This window comes from Neopelma chrysocephalum, unplaced genomic scaffold, assembly GCF_003984885.1.
Source record: "Neopelma chrysocephalum unplaced genomic scaffold, ASM398488v2 Primary Assembly neopelma1_22b, whole genome shotgun sequence".
Classification (NCBI taxonomy): domain Eukaryota; kingdom Metazoa; phylum Chordata; class Aves; order Passeriformes; family Pipridae; genus Neopelma; species Neopelma chrysocephalum.
Genome location: NW_020897690.1, coordinates 12,541,166 through 12,560,979, shown reverse-complemented (window position 1 = coordinate 12,560,979; position 19,814 = coordinate 12,541,166). Strand labels below are relative to the sequence as shown.

Here is a 19,814-nt window from a genome sequence, read left to right as displayed (position 1 = left end):
TGTTCAATTTGCAGGGATATCCATTGGTTACATTTATCCTAGAAAACTAAGCTGTGGCCATGGGTATATAGTCATCTCTACAGCACAATGATGATGGTGACCCCTTGCCCCATTTTGGCCTGTGCTGACCAGCACTCTCCCAGCAGTTCCTGGACATGATACAACAATAAAACCCAGGATCATTCCAAATACACAGTGTGGGGAAAAAGTAGTTGAATCACATAGACAAGAACTGTTCTGTGCCAGGGAAAAACTCCAGACATATTTAATTCATTGCTATATTTGTAGCATTTGAAGCCACTTCGATTTTATCAAACTTGTTTGGAAACTGCCTAGCAAATCCCAAGGTCATTTGGGAAAGCTGGCAGGGAGGAAAAAAAGGAGTGAACAAGCAAATAAACACATTTGCCAGTAGCTTTTTTTGCTAAATAGCTGGGCTGAAAAAAAAAAAAAAAGAAGGAGAAGAAAGCTTCCCTCCTGGTTCTAGGGCAAAATAGAGGAATCATAAGCAACCACAAGCATGTTCGTGATCTGTAAAATGTATGCAAGGCAAGGCAAGATCCTGGAATGACAAGTTTGAAGGAGAATGAGAAATGGAGAATGGAGGAAGGTTGTTAATGGTGTGTCCCCACATAGCAGAGGACACTCACCAAGACTCCTGAAGTGCCTTTGGGCTTTCTGTCAGAAGAGGAAACATGATTTTACAATGCAGTCCAGCCTGAACAAGGATGGAGGGAGAGGACAAAGACTCAAACCCCTGTTAACCTGGTGGGAATATAACCTGTAAGACAGAGAAGATAGGACAGTTCTGGAGAACCAAGCAAGCCCAGCAGCTGTGCAGTGCACAGTGCCATCTTGTTTGTACTGTATTTCTGATGAAGTTGTACCCAAGACAGCTGTGTCCTGGATGTGGCTTCCCTGTGCCAGGTGTCAAGCACCCCAAAACAACAGAGAAACCTGTCCCTGCCAGCGGACGCTCACACCAGAGAGCAGAGACACCTTCACTCCCCTGCTGCAGGCAGATGGAGGAATGGGGCACCACGTATGTCACCTCTTCAGTGCTTCAGTATGCTCAATAGCCTTGGATGGGACTAAGGTGTGGGGACATCTGCCGGCATCACTTCTGAAAAATTGAAGATTCATTGACATCCTGTTGATTGTTCATCACATTGATTGTTAGCGAGTAAGGAATTTAAATATTAAGGGACAGCTTCAGAGTTAAACAGGCAGAAACCTTAGTCCTTTTTCATTAAGAAAACATCTGGGGGCTTTTTTGCCCTCCTGAACAAGGTTTGAAAAGACAAGTTATCCTCATAAACTCTTATAAACACCCACAGGACAATTTTGCTTTGAAGTATCAATGTGACAGGGCAAAAGCAGAACAATTTGATACTAATGATTTCAGTCACCATCCTAATGCTTCATGTTTTAAAGATCATTTTGCAATAAAGACATCATGATTTTACAGTCACATTAAAATAATAAACTGTAGCACTTACCGAGTACTTTTCCTCCAAGACATGAAATAAAATGGAGCAATAAGTGTTTTTCTCATTTTACAGTTGGAGAAACTGAGGCCCAAAGATGTGACCTTCTCATAGCACAATCTGGGAGAACCTCACCTGCCTTCTAGTTCTAGGGCTGCCCTTTGGGTCATACTATCCCTCACCTGCTAGTCCAGACAAGATGACTAATGACAACTCTCTGCAGGAGAGAGCAGATGCAGATTGATGTTCTCACTCCCTCCTTTGTAACTTCAGGCACTTCACCAAGACATCTCAAATAGCAGTGTTGAAACTGTCATTAGGGAAAAAAAATAAAAGCAGAAAGAAAAACTGTCAAGATCTATTCACAATAGACAAGATGAATACAATTCACCAGATCTGTTGATAATCTCTGGAGGGCAGCGGGGTGGCCACAGTCACCTTTCTCCATCATTTTTGCTGGCACATTCTCTGTCCTTTCGTCTGCATGAGAGAAGCAGTAGTGCTGTCCCCAGCCTGGGTGACTGCATCTCACCTGGTCCTACAACAGGCTCCATCACTGGCCTTACAGTCACCAACAGGTGGGAAACACTCAGACGTGCGGCTGGTACCGAGCAGCCCTTCGAGTGCCGGGACTGCAAAGGCAGGAGACCGACAATATGTCAGACTTCTAATTGAGATTCGCCAGCCTCCAACCTGGCTCGATTCATTATTCATCTGGAAATTTTCCTCCGTAACTTTCTTCTTTTCTTTTGTTGTCACCCACTAGGCAAAGGTATTTATTTGCCTCCCATCGGTGTCTCTGCTAATATGTTGCTCTCAGATTGTGACAGAAGAGAAAGAAATGGTTACAAACCAGGTCCCAGAGCAGTCATCAATATTTACAGGAGTCTGACAATGACTTATTTTAGACTATCTACATTTAACCACAGAAATGCAAATGAGGTGCTGTTTGCATTGTGAGCAGTAAGGATGGGATATTCTTACATAGGACTCCACTAGTAGAGATTTGTTCTTCTTCCAGAAATATTTCCTTTTGGTGCTGTCTTGGCATCTCACTGCAACATGCAGTCAGGAAGTCAGTTAGGAAAGGCAATACAAAAGACAGAGTGGATTTCCTAGCTTAGAAACAGGTGTACACAGCTTAAAATTTTGGCAGAGAAAAGAGAGGAAAAACTCTTTGCAACAGGCATTCACCATCAGAGCCTCTGCTGTGCTCTTTCGTGGCAGTTGCCCAGTGAGCCAGTGAGTGCTGAGCTGATTTAAAAGATTGATTCAGGTAAAATATTTAAGGATTGACATGATTAAGTATGCAGGGGTTGATATGAACATTTCGCTCTCCATCATTCTCCTCAAAACATGATCCCGTGTGTTGTACACTGTGGGTGAGATGGGATGGGGAAAAAAGGAAAAAGAAGGCAAATCTCTAAACTAGAGGCTCTCATCTTGAGACTTCAGAAGAAAGAAAGCTCAAACTGATATGGACACAATTCTCAAGATGAGGTTTCATTACAGGATGCATGCAGTGGAGAACGACTACTGCCTGCCTACCTACCTGCTGTCCTAAGGAAGGACCCGCAGGTGCTCCCTTTTGATGGTCATGTTCACTCCCTGCAGCATCCTGGCCCTGGGACACTTATTGAAAGCTGTCCAGAGCATCAGATGGCACATCAGCGAGCAGAAAGCAATTTCAGCCATGGGATTGCTTCTGGTAGCAGCACTCATTGCCAGTTCAAGGTTGTCGGCCTCCCAAACTGACTTTTACTCTCAGCTAGGGATTTTTTTGTTCGTTTGTTTCCCAGCATAGCAATCTTTTTGCTAGGCATCATTTGCAGAATTGGCTGGAAAGATATAGATCATCATTTCATCAAGTTCCCTAGATCTGCATCTTCATGTTTTTTTGTCTTCGCATGACTGAGGAATGCACGGAGGACTGCTCTGGGAGTAGAGGCTACCCTCAGGAATAAGGAAAAGTCCCATGAGTCTAGAGATAATTTCACTACATCTTGGATGTGTGATATGTGGGAGGACAGCCCCCCTCTTTTTTGCCGCTTGCTTATGTTGCTGTATATGAAAAGCTATTTCCAAATGATGAAAGTGTTTGCCGGGGGTAGACAGGTTGTTATGAATGGCATAACTTTTGAATTCTGCTCATAATTACCCTCCTATACATTTTTTCTTCCTTCTTTTTTTTTTTTGGCTTTTTATTTTTAGGGCCTGTATGTATCTAGTACATTTCTTCCCTTATGTGAAAGACTTAATAATCCATTGCTTGATTTCCATGTTAATTAAGCACGTGGCTTCTCTAAATAACTGCCACATCCTTGCTTACTTAATATGTACTTTTATACCCTTAGCAATGATCTGATAAAATTGTCAGAGCAAAATACAGAACAAGAAACTGTGGGGATTAGATATCAAGGAGGACACTATAGGGACTGTGTTAATTGAGGCAATCAGCAAGATTAAGATAAGTCTTGCTGCTTCCTCATGTTGGTCTTAATGACACAACACAGACCCCAAAGCACTTTACCTGCTGTACAATGCGGTTAAGTCGCTTTCTTCCCTAGGGTGTGTAATCTAATCTGCTAGATAAAACACTTAGCACACTGAAACCAGCTGGTGTTAAAAACTGTATTTCTAAAATACGGCACCTGTGTAAGGTTTTAAAGACTACTGAAAACAGTAAGGGCCTATGAAAGTTGTCATTTGGTGTATATGTGCATACACACAGAGATAGAAATCTGTGTATATGTGTGAGTGCACAGGCTGGACTGAGCTAGGTTGATGCTGCTCCAGCTTCAAGACTGAGGCTTGCCCAAGTGATCCCCAGGCACCTCTCTAAACAATATTTCCCTGAATTTTTATAGAATCCATGGGTGGGGATGTGATAAAATTTAACATTAAAATTTTAAAAAAGACTATTCTTCCTTCAAGAATATTGGTGACTTTTTTTTTTTTTGGCTTCTTTCTACAATTAAAATGAAGATATCTCTGCAGCAAATGATTTTACATAAACAGGCATTGAATAATGGAGCTGTTGTCAAGGAAAAAAAAGGCCCTACCCAAACCTTTTTCAAATCAATTCTTGACAGAATTCTTCAAACAGAGATAAACATTGTTAGTGTAATGATTTGCCACATGACCTTGCACTTGAAGTGCCAAGCAAAGTGAAAAATAGCACATTTGAACAAAAAAAAGTGCTGATTCTGATTCCCAAAATAATATTTTTCTAGATGGAACTATTTCTGCTATGGACCAGCATGCACATACAGAGAGAAAGTTAAGATTTTCCCTCAGCAATATATGACATTTCCTTCTCAGCTTAGATAACTGAGAGGCTATTTGGGCTCGCTAAAAACACTTCTGCACATCTGGGAGCAATACAGCTCAAAAGCAATTCATGAGGAAAGATAAGTCTTGCAGTCGAGGCAGAGGATTAAAAGGGAGAGTTCAGTTCAACTCTGTCCTGACCTCTGAGCCAGCCTCTTTCTCCCTCTCAGGTTCTCTTCCCATTTCCATGAGTCTATGTGGGTCAGGGGCTCCCATTTGGCCAGAGACCCTTCCGATCTCCTGTGTCACCAGAGCCCTTGTTTTCCATGCATTTATAAACCAATATGAGGAGTTTGGGAAACAAGCAGGAGGAAATGAAAGTAACCCCCAGTGGGAAGAAATCTGATATAACTGGCCTACTGAAACAGCCTGGAAGGTTTTAAATGATGACAGTGTTAAAAGCACTGGATAAAACCTGCTTGGGCAGGGCACTGGCTATAAAATGGAAGGTGACACATTCTCCACCGTTGCTGGTTTGGGGATGGTGGGCATCTCAGGGGCAGCAAACCTCCTCTGCCTGTGTGTCAGGAACAGCTTCGTAAACTGCATACACCTATGAAACCAACACCTTCAGAGAGGAGAGACCCTTTGCAACCCCGGGCCTGGTGCAGACTGGTGTCCTCCTTTGGAATTGGACTGTGTGGCAAGGAAAACTGTGCCGAAGCATAAATCACAGGCTGCCTAGGGACAGCTGCCATCACTGTCTTGACAAGTTGTGTAACCTCAAGTGCCACATGCACTCAGTAGTTAAAGATACTAGTTTCCCAAACCGAGAAAAGTTACAAGTGAAACTAAGTGTAAAAAGTTATTAGGCAGAAGCACATATTAAATGGCCAAAAAGCCATTCCTTCACAGCAAAGGAGCTAAATAATATTGGTGAAAAGCACATTCTCTTTCAATGGAAGAATGAAGGCAGGAATAACGAATTAAAAAGCAATATGCAACATATGGCAAAAAGGGGGAGGTAATAAAAATCCATATAAATAAGAGTTTATGAGGTGTAGAAAATTGATAAAGGATACTAAAGACATCAGAAAAAACTTCATGGATGGTCAGACTTTGTTTAAGAAGAAGTATTTTCTTGAAAAGATATGAATAATAGCAGAAAAACTATCAATGCCATAGACTTATTACTAGCTGAAGATAGCCTAGTCATTAATAACAATGAAGAAAAACTCTAAACTGTTCTACAATTATTTCTGCTCTCTATTTGGAATAATGTATTTTCTGACACATTACTAATTAAGAAAGATATTGAACAACTTGCACTAGTTAACCATTTTTGAAATAGAAAGGTCCACAAAAGTGGCCCACAAGAGTCAATGAAGGATATTTTTAGCATGTGTATGTACTTTTTAATATTAATATTAATATTTCTTAAAATGGGTAAATTCTCACAGTTCAATGTCAATATTGTGTAAAAATTCTGAGACAAATAAAACCATGCAGGTGAATATAGTCTAGTTTACTTGATATCAATATCAGGCTAAATAAAGGAGAAACTAATGGAAGATTTAATTAATAAAGAGTTAGAAGAGAGGCATATAATTGACATGATTCTACTGAGAGGGAGTTTGTGGTTTCAGACAGACTCCTGTCGTGGGAAGTGAGGTTGCTAGAGGGTAACCAGGCAGGACAGATCTGTCCAATGTGCAAAGCATCAGTGTGCAGGACACCCAGGGCCAAGACCAGAAAGACCACGGCACTGCTTCCCTTCAGTGTGCAAGACAGATGCTGTAATTCCCCTCTCCAGTTGCCCCCTAAAGCTGCAAGGGGTGGGTAGCCCCTGTGGTCGGAGCCGCTCAGTGATGGGTGGCACAAAGGAAAGGCCACAGGAGCCAGGGAAAAAGAGTCTGAAATGTCCCAGGTAGGCAGAAGGTGAAGGAGCCTAGTGGCTTCTGGTGGCAGGGGTAGCCCGGATGGCCAGGGCAGTGGATGCAAGGGGTCTGGGGCTGTGACAAAACGCAGGACACCAAGATAGGGTCGGAGGTCAGTGGGGCAGGAGGGGAGAGTGGAGGCAAAACCAGTAGAAAGGCAATGGGACAGGGAGCTTTGGGGTGGAATGAAGAATGTCTGAATTCAGCAATAAGATATCATTTTCTGGAAAAGCTGTGTCCTAGGCAAGGGATGAGACAGGCTCCCTTGGAAAAAAAGAGTCGACTGTTGTGCCGTGGTCCACTTTATTGCCACATGCATGCAGTTCATGCGAAAGGCAAGCATTCAACATTGACCAATTAATTTCAAATGCCTTTTCTGTTTTAATTTGTTGTTCTTTAACACAGAAAGTCATTCCGATAAATAAATAAGGCGATTGTGCAGAAATCTGTGAAGAAATAAATGAAGCAGGGACAGGAAGCAGGGCAGTATAGGTTCTTCAGGAAGTGAAGGGAGCAACTGGGCTGCAGGTTGCTCATAAGGCAAAGAAAATAAAAAAGGAGAGAAGGAAAGAGGCATGTTATGCAGACTTTAGAAGCTTCATCAAATGTCCTTAGCTAGCTTTCATGAAATGATGAGTGTGTGGCTGAACTACCCTTCCAAAGGAGTGCTCCAGCAGATTAGCAGGGAACACAATGAAGGGTCATTTTTCTCTTGGAGCTGTTTAATTCCTTTCTTTTATTGAATCAGTGAATTGCAGATTTTGCTTATCAAAGGTTCAGGTTCCTTTGGAGCTCTCTGGTGATGAGCCATATTCTGCATTGACTTCCATCCCAGGCAACCCCACCAAGTTCAATTATATCTTGGGGAGAAAAAAGCAGGACAGACGTTAGCTTGATGTTTTTAACAGTGTTGTGGCTGCTAATGAAGCATGATCTGATCTGGTACAAGTTCAGACACTGCTGCCAGTGTCTGCAGAAGAATAAACTGTCTTTAATGTGAAGATGCAATTGATTCATCAGTACATCATGTATACAGGAAAGTAGAACGACTTTTCTTTTTTGTTTGGTTTTGTTCCCATTGAAGAGTCACGCAGATAAAATATGCAAGAAACAGTTCAGACAGTTTTGGCAGTGAAAAGGTTTCTTTTCCTCCTGCTCCTGCCCAACCCGAAATTAAGGGATCTGGTTATCTTGTTAGTTAGCATGGGCAAGTTTTAAGACTCCCCTTATAAAATAAAGGATTGGAATTTTGCTGTTATAAAGAAGAATTGCAGAACTGGAAATGATCCATATTTAGGACATGAATGCAAGCTGTTATGCAGATCAAAGTATCTATTTGAAGCTGAATTACTCAACAGCATCTATCTATGCCTCTTCAACACCTGCAGATTAGCAATGTAATCATGTGGAGGTTGCTATAGCTACATCTCCAGAGCAGGTGGAGTTCTTCATCTCTTGGAGCATTATGTTCATTCTTTGCAAATAAACCATAGAAGAGTATATTTAAAATGCCACCCTAGCGGTATCAGCTCCTGTCTCTAGCTGACACTGTCACGTCTGCTCTGTGCTTACCCTGTTAGTCCTGATTGTTTTCTCTAGAAACAATGCCACTTCCATCTGAGTATCATGCCTTCCCTGTAAATATTTGTGAACAAGCACCAGGGCCTTGATAATCCAGCCCTAGTGAGGTCATAAAGCAGGTGCTTGAGTTTAAGCTGAGAAAGACTGCTCAAGTATAGCTAGCAAATATGTAGTCTTGCCTTGGTTTTGATGGCATGTAAGACTGTAAGCTGGAGCTAAATACAGCACGTAGCAAAACTACCAGCCTTCAGCAACAGCATTTTCCAGACTCTGACTGAATGCTCAGACAGCAGGTGTGCTGGTTGTGATGGTTTTCAGCTGATCTCTTTTAGAACAAAAGCTCTACTCACTTTTTTCTCACTTTTTTTTTTTTTTTTTGCATTGAAAATTTCAACCTTCTTGTTGGGTTCCCTTGCTGTTTACTATAGCAAAGGGCTGTCCAGATGACCTTTCCTTCTAGCTGTCTGTCTGCGGTGACTGATATATGCTGTAACCCTTAAACCCTCTGCCAGTCAAACCCACAACATGCTAACCTTTGTGAAAACTCAGTAATAATCCCTGTGCAAAAATCTGTTAGCCTAAAAGAAGAGCCCTGACAAGTAGAAAAGAAACAGACAAGAAGCTAAGAAGAGAAAGTACCAAAAAGTAGATAAAAAACAAATCAGGATGCTTTGACTTGTCTAATTTTGTCATTCTCCTTGTTTGTCTTTTGCTCTAGCTCTTCATCAAGTGCAAGCTTTTCATTCCCTAGTGAAGGTAGGGAAGGAGAGATTTCTTACTAAAAATTGTCAACAGCAATAACAGCATTGGAGGATGTTTTCCCTCCCTGGCAAATTTTAATTACTACACTAAAAAGCTCAATATCAGAAAATGCTCCAAACATAACAATATTTCAATTGCTTTTCAACAGAAAGCTTGAGTTTTTCCCGGAAAGTGGATGCTGTTGAAAGGGCATTTAGCAAATAAGTAGAAATTTTTACCAATGCTCAACTTCATCCTTAGCACTGCTCTTTTTCCATCGTCTCCTTTTCTCTCCAGTTTATTTTTGTCCCTTAAGTCATCTCTCTGATACACTGACTCTTTAACTTTTTACAAATTACTGAAATATGTATGCTCCTCAGAGCCTGCTAACTTTTGTCTGCCCCGAAAAGCAGCGCTGTAAAATTTATTCCTATAAATTCAGGCAGATAAAGATGTGTCATGTTGCTTTGAGAGAAATCCATCTTCACGTCGATTGGTGCATTACATATCATAGAATCGTAGAATGGTTTAGGTTGGAAAAGACCTTTGTTTTTCTCTCTCTGTCTTCTGGCTGTTTCCTTTCAGGAAGTTTCTTCTACATGTTCTGTAGACTGCTGGTACTGATGATGATAATGAAGAGGCCACACATTAGGAGAGAGGCTTTTTAGTGATCAGTCTTTCCACTTACTTCAGGAATACTGTTGAAAAAGGTGAGCCAGACAAAGGTAGCATGGAGAAATTCACATCAACCTTGCCTTTCTTTTCTTCTGACCCTGTCTTGGTCATAACCAGCAATCAAAACATTGCCAAAAGCAGTAGTGTACATTCTGGCTTTGAAAAGGGTATGGCTTTAAGGCATAGAGGTGAAGCCAGCTACAGCATCGTGCTGCAAGAAATGGCTCCTCCTATCTAGGTGCCGAATTCCTGTCAGGATTGAGCCGTTACAGAGTAGGAATTAAGCCTTGGTAAATGTAAGACCTGGGGAGAGTGTGCCCAATGGACAACTATGAAAATGGATTAATTTGTTTTTTTCAAGTTTCAAGTCCAGAATTAGGGTTATTTATTTTTTTCTCTTTGAGCTGTTTTTTCTCTAAGGTCTATTAAAATTTGTAAACTGGTAATTTTGTATTACACCAAATTAAGAGTAACATTTACTCATTATTTAGCTGCCAGGAACTTAATTTTTCTTTTTGTGGCCTGCCTGACAAACAAAAGGCACACACAAATTTGCATGAACAAGGTTTTCAAAAGCAGCTGGCAATGTGGACAACTGTGGTTCCCCACCCTTAGACTCCTGCAGTGGACTTCCTTCCCTGAAATGAAGCCTTCCTTAAGACACCTCCAATCAAGCAAATAAAAGACATGCCCCATATCATTAGTCAATTTTAAAGCAAACTACCTTAACCATCAAAAACAAAGAACGTGGTCTCAATAATTGCCAGTGTACCCCAATTGTCCAGGGCACCTGAAGGACTTTTTCTGAAGGGCGAAAACTCTTGCTGGGAAGTCTCCTGAATGACTTTGTTACAGAGAAAATAAAAGAAAGTCAGTCTGTTTGAAGTGGTAGCAATCAGTACTTGGGCTGAGGCAGCATTTTGTTCCTTGCCTGAAAGAAATGCAAAGGAACAGAAAAGACCACAAAAATGGCATCTGTTTCCTTGGGGGCAGAGCAGAGTTGGGGGAGGAAGTTAATCTCCATCCCTCAGTACAGCACTGTGCTCACAATTCCCTAACTGGGCTTGACCATGGGCCCTGTGCTGTGCCCTGTCCTGGGGGTCCATCAGTGGGAGAGTGGTCCCATGCTAACCTGTTGCATCCACCACTGGCTGCTGGTAGGAGCCCCAGGCACACTGGCTGGCACCTTGCTGCCAGCGCTGATGTGCCCAGCAATTCAGAGGCCAAAGAGCTGCAGGGGGTTGCCCACAATTCTCAGCACAGCTTCCTCTCTATTCCCATTGCTATGGAAATTGTTTCTGGAGGCAGCCCTAATTTTCCTTTCATCAATCAATTAGGGGCAGGCTTTGCACTGGGTTGTTTGTTTCCCCAGCACTGCTCCATTTGATATTACTTTCTTCATGATAAATTAACCACAGCTGGACCTGTCTGAAATTGCTAAGAATTCTCTTGTATAAAGTGAAGAAAAAAAGGAAAAAAAAAGACATACTAAGCATGAGAAGCAGGAATAAATTGATATTTCAAAGAGGAAGGAGTGGGAATAGCAGGGACCTGACAGCTGCCCAGGGAAAAGGATGTCCTCTGATTGCCTGTCTGGTCAGGTCCCACCATCTCCCAGAGTCAGGCAGGCTAACAGTGTGGTTCTAAATCCATAGTTCCTCTGTGTATTAGTGGTGACACTCCTTGTTATGCTGAGCTGTGTAAACAGCCAGGAGCTTTCTGGAAAAGTCCAGTTGTGAGGCTGTCACTTATTCCTTTACCACAGACTCAGCCAAGCCAAGGCTCCCATGTTTGACACAGGGACATGTCTTCTCATGGAATAAGAAAAGCAGGGGAAAAAAAAGGTCTTTTTTTGCTACTATAAAAGTCTGGCACCAGGAGCTTTGAAATCATGTGCTCTTTTAATTCAAACAAACTTACTTTACATTTTCCCTCTGCCTTTCCCCACCTTCTTGCTGCAACAGTCTCCCATAACATATTAACAGATTAAAAATAACCTTCTGCCACCCTTCATCTACTTCGGCCAATTTAAAATTAAGCAAACTACCCCAGGCACTGTAGAGTAGAGGAAGCACTGTGTGCACATGTGCATGCATATGGGCTCTGACCTAAAGGGAACAACTTTATTAGCAAGAGGTAAGAGGTTATTTTTATTTCCAAGATGTCCGATTTTGCACCTTCCTTTTTCAGATGTTGTTTTTCTCTTCTGCTAAGACAATCGGCCAAAGGCCTAGAAAAGTAGTAATTACAGTTATTATGTGACAGGAACAATGATTTCTGAACAACAGGACACAAAAATAGTCGGTCAATGCATTCATCTTTGCTGAAGCGATCAGGTCCTAATGATTAGAGCTGAGTGAACAGCAGAGAGAAAAATGCATGGAAAGGAAGACTTGTGTTTTGAATTGGTCCTGGGTGCAGATATTTCTCAAAATGTTGTGTGAAAATGGCTATTAACTGCCATCTTGCACCCCCTCACCTCGGTATGAATTATTTTGAGGGAACCTTTGACACCGAGGCATCAGTGAGGGAATGAGCACAGCATCATATGCAGAAGCAGCTACAGTCCTAAAGCAAGTGCAACCTGTGCAGTGGCTGCACGTGCTTGCAAGGAAAGATGTAAGGAATATAAGGAATACAGGAGCTTGGAAATACATCTTAGTATCATGCATGTTCTTGCAAAATTAAAATGACTGCAATGTCTGTAGGAGCAGGATGAGGTTGGACAGGAGCAGAAAACCTGTGGAGTGTGGGGGGAAGAGATGCTGTGTCCTCTGCTCACCTAGCAGCTGCATGGCTCAGAATGCCTGAGGTCCAGCCATGCAGAGGGCAGAGGCAGAAACTGGACAAGAATGACCCCAGCACCTAATTGATACATGACACTCACCTGTAGAAAAGTATAGCTGGGCCACATAGCTGGGCAATGGCCATCCCAGCTGATGGTCACCACTGGTTTTCTCCTATGATAGACCTCAGTATTCTCTTCAACATGTTGTCTCTTCAACATCTTCGTAAATGACCTGGACACAGAGACATACGAGGTAAGTTTGCTGATGAAACTAAAGCAGGAGGAACTGTCGACTACCTCAGAGGCAGAGAGACCCTGCAGAGACCTTGATAAGTTAGAGGGCTGGGTAATCCCCAACTGCATGACGTTTAACAAACACAAGTGCCATATTTTGCACCTGGGATGGGGCAACCCTGGATGTATGTACAGACTGGGGAATGAGATGCTGGAAAGCAGTGCTGTGGAAGGAGACTTGAGGGTCCTGGTCGATGGCAAATTGAATGAGTCAACAGTGCCCTGGCAGCCAGGAGGGCCAACCATGTCCTGGGGGCATTGCCAGCCAGTAGAGGGAGGGGATTGTCCCGCTCTGCTCTGCACTGGTGTGGCCTCACCCTGAATATTGTGTGCAGTTTTGAGTGCCACAATATAAGAAAAACATTCAGCTCTTAGAGAGTGTCCAAAGGAGGGCAACAAAGATGGTGAAAGGCCTTGAGGGGAAGCCATATGAGGAGCAGCTGAGGTCACTTGGTCTGTTCAGCCTGAAGTAGACTGAGGGGAGACCTCACTGCAGTCTACAACTTCGTTGTGAGGGGAAAAGGAGAGGCAGGCACTACTTTGTGGTGACCAGTGACAGGACCCAAGGGAATGGCCTGAAGTTGTGTCAGGGAAGGTCTAGGTTGAATATTAGGAAAATGTTTTTCACCCAGAAGGGGGTTGGGCACTGGAACCAGGAGAATGAACACAGCACCAAGCTTGACAGAGTTTAAAAACCATTTGGACAACACTCTCAACCATATGGGTATGATTCTTGGGGTGGTTCTGTGCAAGGCCAGGAACTGGACTTTGATGATCCTGATAGGTCCTTACCAACTCAGGATATTTTATGATTCTATGATTCACACAAAATGTTTTGTGTTGCAACTTAAGATACAAATTTCTTTAGCAAGGATTTGGAGCAGATTTTTCTCAAGCATTTTTGCTTCAAAGATCGTTTGTGCTGGTTATTAAGCAGTGTTAACCAGGTTCAATCAATCTGGCAACTGGGCTGCAGGGCAAACTATAGAAATTTCTGGGTAACCTGAGCTGACAAAAAATCTGTTTCCCCATTGTTCTTCCTTGAGCACATACAAAAATCAATAGCTCAGAAAGCCCTTCAATGCCTCTGTCCCCACATGAACTCAATTTTTTTCCCAGCTGCTGCTCATTTACCTACCAAGGCAACCAGATGCTTCCTGAGGTTTGCTGCCAATATTGTGTCATCAAAGGTGAACTGATGTCAAGACACAGCAGAGTACATGCTGAGAGACTGAGCTTGTTCAAAAACCATGGTTTGCTTCCCCCAATCTTCACACACATCTGTACTTATTCACCCATGCACATATTGCTGAAAGAGCACCTGGTATAGGGAGAACCATCTCCACAAACTGATGCATCCTATCTGCTTCCCTCAGTCCATAACTTCAGCCTTACAATCTCTGTGAGGTGCATCAAATTTCAGGGCAGACCAAAAGATGCTATTAATTTGGACCTGTTCAAGAACTGAATTTCATCACAAAGGCATCTCTGCCCAACCTGTCAACTAAGGAGGGTTTGGAGGATTGCTTTCTCCTCTGACTTGGTAAAGAGCTGTTCATTGCATGTGGAAAAATATAACATCTTGTTAGACAAGTGTTGGACACTCAGCTCTCTTGTACTGCTGCATGGCTACATCTCTGGCATAAATCAAGGACTCTAAGTTGACCTAATGTCTGTCTTACTAGCTCCACAAAGCTTTTAATGATATATTTAGGATTGTTATTTTTTTTCCCTTCATCTGAATTTGAAAACATTTCCTGGCAATGGAGTATCAAATAAAAACTTTGAGATTGATGGACTTAGTTGTTTTTGTGTGGGGAAGTAAGGATGTTTCAGCTCTGACAATTGTACTTCAGATCCCCTAGTTAGTTAGCCTGTAATTTTCTTTCAGATTTAAATACTCTTCATGATAGTATTAAAATTATAATTTTCAAATTTAGTGCACATTAGGACTTGTAAATTCTCCACTAGTACACTAACTGGGAGAAAATGCTCATTATTATCTGTTATTCTCTTACTAACAATAATTCTTAAGGCCTGTTCCACAAATACTTTGTGTAAAATGCTTAGTGGCAGTTTCCTCAGAGCACTTAAGATTATTAAGGTGACAACAGAAAACAGTTATAGCCTTGGCTTTTTTGATTTGCTTTGCCAAACCATTCAGCAAAAATATCAATGTCAAGATGGTAGCAGTCATCTCCCATTACCCACTCTGCAGCCCCGAACCAATAACTCCCATGTTTACTGCGTGCAGGGACCAATTATTTTGAGCTATTATAAATTCTTTCAAAATTAAGGCTTTCCCTTTGTACATGAAAATGTTGACATAATACTTTTCAGCTTTCAGCATTACTGAACAACAACCAGAGTTCCCAGCAACACTGCATTGGACAGCCCTGCTTGTTGGAAGAAGGTGAAGAAGGAGCTTCCTGCCTGGGTACCTTGTGAAGGAAGTGACCATTGTGGGTGGAGGCATGCAGACAACATACCCGAAGTCCCACTACTTTCCTGTGCAGGGAAATCCTTCAGCTTGACTGGAGTCAGAGGAAACCTGGTCCCTGTCCCCAGACAAGGTCACACAGCAGTCTTGGGGATCAATTTTCCTGGATAAACCAGAGGTTTCCTCCCGGTGGACATTTCTGTGCTCTCTTTCTCTAGCAAGCAGCTTTGATTTAGGAAACTTTTTCTGCTGATTGGGTATCATCTGATTGTTACTGGAGTGCTGGGGTACTGGAGAGTTGGATGATGAAATGCCTGACCTGTGGCTGCCCAATCTCATGCTGCTTCCTCTCTGCAATAATGCTCCCACACAGACATCCATTTACTTATCTAACCACGGGCTAACTTTTTGTCTGTTTTTTTTCTGAGCTGTTGTGGGATTTGTTTCCAGTAGGCGTATTACTTGATTAATGACCTTTCTGTTAACACTTGCTCATATTCCATATGGGATCTTCTTGGGCTATCTAAAATGCACAAAATACTTAAAAGAATTTTTTTTCTCAGCTCATCTCTGTTTTTAATAACATAATTTATTTCTCCCTCCTCCAAAGAAAAAAGAGCATTTTCTAGCTTGCTCAAGCTCACGTTGAATGTTTCTTGTGATTCATGTTGTCACCTTGTGCAGTATTCCAAGAAAACAGAGCATGGACAGGCTCTGTCAGGAAGGGTTTTGTAATCTATTTGTCATTTCTTTTCTGTATAGATTAAGGGCTAAATTTTGTGATGGCAGATGAATTTGTAGACCCTATCTCTTTGAAATCACGCCAGCTATTCAAAAGAGAGAAGCTGCTTTTCTTTCAACCCATGATAGTAGTGCTTTCCTGGATGCAAGTTGAAAAATATTTACATAATTATAAATAAGCAGTGTGTAACTATAAATAAAGAACACGGGTAATAAAGTGTTATCATTGAAGTTGAAATTAAAATTGGATCCTGCCAAGCCCTAAACATAGATCATGACAGAAAAAATCCAATAAGGTTTTTTTGTTTGTTTGTTTGTAGGTGCTGTAATTATAGACTAGATAAAGGAAAGAAAAGATTATCCAGCAGACATAATTTGTAATGATTACAGTAACATTTCTGATGCAATGCCATGAAAAGAATGACTACTTGTGCATGGCATCTACATGTGCATCTACATCCCTCCTCAGGGAGGTGCCCTCTGCAGCATTTACCTCATAACCCGAAACATGTCACAGGCTGTATGACCATGGGCTGTGTGACCACAGCCTGTATGACCACGGGCCTGTTTCCAAAGAATATGCTGTGGTGTGCACTGGGTGACTCCTGCTAGGATTGTCTCTGAACCTGACCCCATGCAGCTAGATCCCCCCACCCAGGGGACCCCCTGTTGTATGGTAAATTAAGAAGCCCTGGAGCAGAGGGATATGTTGACTGTCTCTAAATGCAAGACGTTCATCTTGAATTAAGCTACTTCTTTATCACCAGGGTTTGGTCTGAGCACTGTGCCCTCCACTGGCAGAGCAGGAAAAGATTTGCCTCCATTGGGAACATGAACTGTTGTGAAAAAGTGCAGTTGGGCTCAGAAAAGCCCTGAGACATGTTCACGCAAAAACAGAAAGCATTTCGTTTTAGTTACCAAGAGTGAAATCTCTTGTTACCTTTCTGGAAACCAAGGCTTGAGGCCAAAAGCAATTTCTTGTACTTCAATAACTGAAAATAAAGCCTTAAAAAAGAACATGTCAGGGAATTAAATGAGAACCACAAATTTAGCAGGGCTAGTGATTGCCCTGGAGAATATTGAGGTGAAATGTATAGAAAAGAGGGGGTTAGAGACACAGTTAAGTGAATTACTAGTCCCATCTGTAACACCTGTCATAGTCCTGACTACTGGGTATTTACTTTCAAAGAAATCAGCTTGCACTACTGTTTGCTGAAGAGCCCTAAATCAGGTGTGCAGGCGCAATTACTAAAAATGAATCTGTCAGAGCAAATCTCAGGTAATCAAGGAGTCCTGTTTGGGCTCCCCTCCTGTACTCATCCTTGCCTTAGGGACAACCAAAACCAATGTTCCTCAAATCTGTTGGGAATGAGCAACACAGATACAAAGTAGACTTACTAAGAAGGTTAAAGAAACTTTAAGGTGTTTGCCACAAGCTAATAATGGCATCTGGGAGTCAGCCATCCACAGGGGCATGTCAAATGGTGTTTGTATCACCATGAAAAGACTCAGGATTATTTTAGTGCCAAACAGAAGACATAATCTGATGCAATTTTCAGAAGCACCATCAGACCCTGATAGACAACGTATGCCCACAGCTTCTCACACCTTCTTGCTGTAGCAGGTATATTCTGATGGGGTTTCAGTGCACAGTCCATGACAGATGATTTGAAAACTGAGTATTCCTGAGGAATGGGCATGAAACTCTTGTTTGATTCTCTGAACTCAGTCCATTGACTAGTGTCTCTGAGCAAAGATGTTTTTTTCATTAACTAGATCTCTGTTTAGTTGTGCTTTTCTTATTATAGATGAGATTCCCCCCAGCTTGTCCTTTGTCTTTAAGCTATGCAACTTTCTGTAGAAAATTATGCATGAATATATAAAAGGCTATGGACAATATCAAGAAATGAGTATGCTAACATTTCTGTTTCTCAGACACATTTTGGTTGAGTTTAGTTTTTGTTATGATGATTTTGGGTTTTTGTTTTAATAAAATTTTGCTCAAAGGACTGCTGTTGTCTGAGTTTCCACAGCATGTGCTTGCTTTAGTCCCTGCTCCACACAGCAAAGACACATGGAAGCTCATTGAGCAATGGCTCCTGATTAACTGCAGGCAAATGTTTCAGAGCTCTCCTGAAGGCATGAACTGTTTTTCAGAGCAATGGTTTTTGTGCTGTCCCTTCTATGAAACAGGCAGAAAAAAAAAGACAGGTGTTGCCTTCTCACAGCCTCTGTCAGAATTACTCTGAACACTTTTGCCCCCAAAGGATGTATTGCGCAGATGAAAATGCTAGCATGAAAGTTTATGTTTGACAAAGATTTTCAACATTTTTTTTAAAAGAAGATTTTTTTCTTTGTCTTCTCTCTTTGCATTCAAGATTGGGCAAAAGGGAAAAAATTAAATGCAGCTGTTATATTTAATGAAAAATAATTTACTTTTCTTGCTTTTAAAATAAAAATCCCATTTTCAACTTCCAATTATTTATCCAAATATTTTTATTCTCTTCTGTACTCTGGACAACTGATTTATATGAGGCAATACTGTATTTAACCTTACTAGCACTAAAAGCAATAAAATATAAAATGAATAGGTGAAAAGAGATAGCAAGTCCCAATTGCAGAATTACCTGGAATGTTCTGAATCATGGGAAGAAGTCAATGCAATAAAATTTACCTAATATTGATGAATGTCACAGTAATACACCTGAAGAGAAATAGCAACAATCAACACAAATATTTAGAACACATAAGTTGGTAAAATACCTTGGGATTGTAGTAGGTAACGAAGACTGTAAGAGCTTCCATTTTGAGGAGAGCAATCTCTATTCCAGGGTGTATAGAGTAAAGAGGGAACTGCCATGTGACAAAAAGAGAGTGATGAGTGCAGCATTTTGCACTCTGGATAAGGCTAGATCTGGAGAACAGCAAGCAATTTTAAGTCTCATTTTCTAAAAAGGACAATGAAAAGTGTCAGAGGATGGACAGCAGGAATGGCGAAGGGAACCGCAGGTGGGGGTGTGACAGAAAGCAATTCACAGGGGAGGAGGGAACCCCAGCTAGCACCGGGATGAGCACTAATGTGTGCTGTTACGATGGACCTTCCCTGCATCAGAGATGGTAAAAGGGTCTCAAATTAAAAGTGGAACAAACCCATTTAGATACAAGAGAAATTAATTCATAATAAGGGCTATTACACAGGCAATAGAATAAACTGTCTGATGAGCAACTGAATATGAGTCACCACTGGTAGAAGGTTTCTAAGGCGAGACTGGAAAACGTAGCAGTGGGATTATCATAGAAGAGGCCTCTCAGCATCATCTGAGCATGGCTGATCTAAAAGCTCCTCTGTTGTTGTTTTCATCTGCAATTCTGGGATCTCAGAGGGTGCAAAAAAAATGACTCTACACACAACAGAAGAGGTGATACAGACGGTTTATTAATTAAATCCATCTGCCAAATGTGATAAGCCTAGACTGTGACTGGGACAAAAGGTCCAGCCCTGCAAGCCTCATCCCAGCTGTCCCATCTGCTTTACAAGCATTTGCAAGTGCAGGTCCGGAAGCTGGAGGTGCTGCATTCAAAGTCATCCGCAGAGGTGTCTTTTACCACACGCATTTGCAAAGAAGGCTGGCACAGCTCCTGCCTATTTTAAATCGTTTGCTTCTGGAATTCGCAATGCTTGTACCAGTTAAATACTAAATTATCATAAATGTAATTTACATGTTTCCCAAATAAGGGAATGCAAGTGGAGAAGAGGGTTTCTGAATGTTCATATTTCCAAATTAAAGGGATGTAAATGAGCCTGCTGTTCAATTCAGTGTGTAATGTGTTATTTCACGGTTGTCTCCTTGATATTACAG

General features: G+C 41.7%; 1 long non-coding RNA gene across 1 annotated transcript in view; it reads left to right on the top strand.

Moving 5' to 3' along the window:
- The window catches only part of LOC113966091, a 102,006-nt gene extending 84,088 nt beyond the window's left edge, over window positions 1–17,918 (top strand). Inside the window, exon 5 of the long non-coding RNA XR_003533705.1 lies at window positions 15,114–17,918. This is a non-coding gene — a long non-coding RNA (uncharacterized LOC113966091). The remainder of the gene's footprint in view (window positions 1–15,113) is intronic.
- Window positions 17,919–19,814: the final 1,896 nt, after the last annotated feature.